We start from the raw sequence: 6,000 nt of genomic DNA, 5'->3' as shown, positions 1-6,000 counted from the left end.
ATTTCTCTTCATCGTGTTAGGATACCAAACTCGAGGTTTATATTCTTTGGCAACTGAATTTTTCTCTTTCTGTCTTACATCAACCTTATTTATTCACCACAATTTCTTGTCTCAGTTCTTGTTCAGATTCGACTAACCCTTCTTCATCTTGAACAGTAATTGCATGAAGCTGCTCCCTCATGTAACAGCCCATTTTTTAATGGTTTTGGGACCACCAAATCTGACGAGTAAGTTTATAAATATTATTTATGAATATTTACGAGTCAAATATGGTTTTAAAAAGGTTTTTAATCTGATAATTTATGCTATTTGAATGATTAATTAAGTTCAAGTGGTAAGACCTTAAAGTCAAGTGGTATTAGTAAATAAGGTATCAAGACCTCGTTTCTATAAATCGGGCCGTAAATATTTTTATAAATATTTACAGAGTGTTATAAAGGTCGTATTAAAGTTTTGTTGAAAAATTTTAATGTTTCGATAGTTAGTTAAGTAAAAGGACTAAATCGTAAAAGTTAAAAAAGTCAATCACTATTAGTTTAAAGGTATAAATTGATTAAGGAATTATAGTTGGATGGCCATAATGGGTAATTTACCCATAAGTAAGATGGTGGGATGGTTTTAAGCTTAAAAATCTTTTAATTTTATATGTTTTATAAGTTAATTTATTATTTTTATAAAGTTAAAAGGTTAATAAAGTAATAATAATACAAAAGTGGCCATCTTCAACCTTAAGCTTTCTTTGCTTCAACTAAAAGTCATGGCTATGGGGAAGTCAGGTTCGCCCATGTTTCATTTTATGCATGTAAGTCCATTTTAGCCCCGTTTCTAATAATTTTTATGTTTTTGAGATCGTTGCAACTAGGTCCAACTAGCCAGAACCTTTGATTTTGAAATTTTTAAATATTTTGAATGTTTCCATTGATGAATCTAGTGATTTTTTATGTTAAATGATGAAATTGAAATATTAGTTGTTATTTAAAATTATTTTGTTAAATGGTTTTTGATGAATTTATCGATTAGGGATTGAATTGTTAAAATAATAAAAGTACTGGGATCTGATGTGAAATTGTGGAAAAAAATGGGCTGAAATGGAGGCTATGAATATTCAGCTAGTGTGTAATTTCAATAAAAATGGTCAATTTGCATGTTTTAGGCTCAAGAAGTAAATTAAATAAAAGTAAAATTTTAGGGGCAATTTTGTAAAAATGTCAAAAATGACTAAATTGCATAAGATTCATTTCTTTACTGTCTAAATTAATAGATTGAATAAAATTATTAATTTAGATCAATATTGAGTGGAAAATCGAAGAGATTGAAAAATTACCAAAATGCCCCTATACTTTGTCATTTCTGCAATTTAGCCAGGTAAGTTCGTATGAACAGAATTCTGTATAATGTTGATTAAATTGAATGTTAGTATATGAATCTATTGTGACTGAATTAATATATTATATGTTATTATGCTATTTATCTTGTCAAGGAACAATGGAAACTCAACGACAAACAACGACTATCGAGCCCTGTTTGAATCTTAGGAATATATAGGATAAAAATGACATGTCATTAGGGTTACCATGTTTCAGGTGCTGGTCTTGAAGGTCACACCAGTGGTTGAGTTTTGTCATTAGTTGCGGATACTCGACAAATTGTGTGAGTAGCACTGTGTAGCTATGTTTTGACTGACAGCTTGTGTGAGTAGACCCAGGTTACCATGTTTCAAATTCTGGTCTTGAATGTCCTATCGATGGCTGAGGTCCAGCATTAGTTGCTAATACTCGATAGCTTGTGTGAGCGGCATCATAGCTTACATTCCGACCAACAGCTTATATGAGTAGGCCCATTTTACAACTCGTGTGAGTTATGACTATATGTTTAGCACATTTTGTGTGAGCTTTTCCGTGTATCTGATATTATTCTAATTGGTTCAATGGGCATGAAAAATGAAAGGAAAGGTATGTGTTCAGTATGAACTAAGACACATATTTATGAGGTACATTGAAATGGTGTGATACATGAAAAACATGTTATGTTATGATGGATGATGAATCCAATTGAATCATGCTCAAGTATACTGGTTATCCATGTCAAATTCATATGAATCATGTTTAAATGAACTAACATCTGTTGTTGATGTGCTTAGGCTTATGTCAAGCTTGTGGTTATGATTGATGTTTATGGTTATGTCAAATTCATATGAATCATGTTTAAACGGATAAGAAAAGGAAATGAAACGATAAGTACGTAATTGGGATGTATTATGATGTTATAAAAGGTTTAATGTGATAAATAATGTATTTATATGTAAGCAAACTGCTTATGCTATGGATGAATCTACTTATATCATGGATTAATACACTGAGTTGGGAATTGATAATTTCGTTTAGGCTTATGATAAGCATTGCGAACGGAATGGAAAGTAAGTAAATTGAGAGGTGTATAATCTTATAGAAAGTTTGATGATTATATTACATCCCATAAAATCCTATCATGTTATGAATGATAAATATATGTGAAATTAATGAACTTACTCATTTGTGAGTCGATGATCATATAGATTTATGAATCTTATGGCACTGACAAAGGTTTATGTTTATACTATAAAGTTTATTATTAAAATGGAATATTATGCTCAAATTTTATACAAGCTTACTGAGCATACATTGATTACGTTATGGCTTAAGAGTTATGGCTGAATCTGGCGGTGTCACATTGAGGTGTTTAGCGTAAAACTTGTTGTTGTTGAATCTTTAAAATCAATTAATCATTTTGTTATTAAACGGTGATTCCAAAACGGGTTGTTCATTTCCAAGCGTGCATCATTAAAAACTAATCACTTTTAAAATATTATAAATTTTCTAAAATCTCATTTATTGCGAAAATGTGGTGTCTTTGAAAACGGTTACCTTTTGAAAACCCGTCTTATTCTACAACTATCACTTTATATCAAGCTAAATAAATACAAACCCCAATTTAAATTTTATAACTTTAGAGAGGCCTTTTTACATAAAAATACCCAAATTCAGTTACTTATAAATCAAAAGCTAAAAACGAAAGCTGTTGCGGTTGTGTAGCCACCTCTGAGTCCCTCACAGCACCGAATCAACTATGGCTGAGGATTACTTGCACAGTTAAGAGGAGAGGGTGAGTTTACAAAAACTTAGTGTGTAATCCCCTTATTAAAGAAACAATCGATGTAAAAAAGACAGTTTAGGCTGAGCCCTTTAACGAGAATGATACAATGTGGGTCTTAGCCCAATATAGTAATTGTGATGATTGGGCCTTAGCCCCTATTAGCCTCGGTTGGGCCAGAGCCCATATCAAATGGCACATATCACATATATTTGGGCCTAATCCCATCTCAATATCAGAATCAGTATATGCAATGCATAAATACCCATACCAACCTTGCACTCCGTCTCCTATCCAACCCTACACTCTTGTGGGGATTAAATTGACCCACCCATCCCTACACTCTTTATGTAGCACCGGTTGCGACACTAACCAGTATCACAGCAAAAATGCCAGTAACCAGAATGGCTAAGAGCCGTAAATAGGATAGCTATAAGCTATAAACAGAATGGCTATAAGCCATAAGTACAGTAAAATGATTGCCACAAAGCCATCAGTAGTAGTAATATGATCGGCACACAACCATCAATAATAGTAGTATGATCAGCACAAAGCAATTAGTAGTAGTAATATGATCAGCACACAACCATCAGTAATGGTAATATGATCGGCACACAGCCACCAATAATGGTAATATGATCGGCACAAATCCATCAATAGCATCGCAGCAAAGCTGCCAGCAACAGTATCACAACAAAACTACTAGTAACAGTATATGTGGCCAAGCCACCAATAACAATGATTGCGGTAGAGCCACCAGTACAATACTTCCTCCATAACAGAATCCCCACCCCATGCAGTATGTAGTGTATGCAGAATGCCCTACACGAAATCAGTCATACAAATCAAAGACAAATCAGTCATTTAAATCACAGACAAATCAGTCATTTACATCTCGAACAAATCATTCATTTACATCATAGGCAAAACAATCATTTAACCTCGAGGGCAAAAGTCATTTTAACATACAGGGGCATTACGGTCATTTTACCCATCGAGGGTATTTTGGTTAGATATCGACCTCTCGAAAGGTCTGCAGTTGCCTTGAGTGACTCAGGTAACCTAATTGGTCGCAAAAGTGTAAATGGGCCCAAGGCCCATTACTTGGCTCAAGTGGGCCCACACACTCATGTCGCCTATTCAGCCCAGATTTCACCACGGCTATGAGATCTACATAGCTCAGTCTAGTATTTGCCATAAATAGTGGGTTTCATCCGTGTGGGGCCCACAAGCCCATTGAGCCCACACGGCCCAACGTGACCCATTACGGCCTAAGCCCTTGAAAATGCTCATGGAGGCCTCCACAGTTGATCGCCCATGATTCATAGGTTTGTCTTTCCACACGACCAATCACACACTCGTGTGGTCTCAAACATCGTATTTCAAATTTTTGGCTTTTGCCATTCTATAGTTACAGTGGGAGTTTACACACCTGATGCGATTTACAGATTACCACCACCAGTTAGGAATGGAAGCAATGCAGGTTAGAGAAAGTGACGAATACATTGAAAGCCTCGTCGATCTCCCCCCATTCAGAACAAGGAACAAATGAGATGGATATATAGCTCTCCACAACAACAACCTCCCCAAATCCCAATATTTTATCCTCAGATCTCTCCAAATATCCCTCCTTGATATCTTCCACAACAACCTCCAAGACCCATTCAAACTCTCACCCAACAGAGTTCGAAATCACCTCAAACTCGTGCCGCCTCATGCTAACAAAATAAATATCCTTTTTGCTTGCAATGGGATTCGAACCCAAGCCCCCCTCAATAGCTCAACACGCCACTTGCCTCTTTGTCACAAGCTCTTTTGTGTCACATTTTGTCTTCAATTAACTAAAAGGTCTAAAGGCCAAAGTCCAGGTTCCTTTAAACGAAAAACCAAAAGAAATTGCAAGAGCCAAGACTTGAACCCAGGCTCCCTTTCAACCTTAATGACGCAAAAATCACTAGACCACATGCTTCCCTATGACATTTTTTTAACAATAATTTAAAAGGCTTACATCCAAGCATCTAGGGTTTTATCCACTTAAAACCAAAATCTTTGCTAAAGCCCAAGTTTGAACCCAGGACTTTTCCAACTCCTCTCAATACCCTTAACCACTAAAGCAGACATACTTTTGTATACAATTTCCAAACCGTTCCCTTCCTCAAGGCCTAATACTTCTAGGCCCAAATTCCAGGGCGTTACAAACTTTATAGATTATCGAAAGCTCAATCGTGTTGGAAGCTAGTCAGAGATCCGTCAGACTATCCATCGATTTTATCGATAGATTTTGATGATTTTAAGTCATGGTTATAATGGCATGTGTAAGTGCTTTGGGTTTGATGAAGTAGCCATTCTGTTTTGCTTGTATATAAGGTATTTTGGTTGTTGAGCTAGTTGTCATGTTTGTGTATATAACTAGTTTTAAGATTGATGAATTCTTGTCATCTTAATGATTGGTGGTTGATGATGAAATGGTCAAGTGAATATATGTTTTGAAATGGCTATTTTGGTATGTTTGGTTAAATATGGTCAATTGAGCTATGGTTTAGTATGAAAATAGGTGGTTGTGTATATTTGGTTGAATTATGACAATTTGAGCATTAATTTGGTATGTATACATGTTGGATTTTGGAACCATTTGGTAATGGCTAGTTTCGTGTCATTTATAGGGTTTTGTTACATGAGAGAAGCGGTTTAAATAGTAAAGTTGTTTTGCTATGGCATGAATCTAATATGGTAAGGTTGGTATGTGTCAATTATGGTATAATTTGATTTGGAATTAAGCTAAATATATGTATGGATGAGTTATGATCATATACATATAAGTTAGGTACATGTGTATTTGAGATGTATGAAAACAATGATTCAAATGATAAA

The sequence above is a fragment of the Gossypium raimondii genome, chromosome 6, assembly GCF_025698545.1.
Source record: "Gossypium raimondii isolate GPD5lz chromosome 6, ASM2569854v1, whole genome shotgun sequence".
NCBI lineage: Eukaryota > Viridiplantae > Streptophyta > Magnoliopsida > Malvales > Malvaceae > Gossypium > Gossypium raimondii.
The sequence above is the reverse complement of the archived record's forward strand: the minus strand, read 5'-3'. Positions refer to the sequence as shown.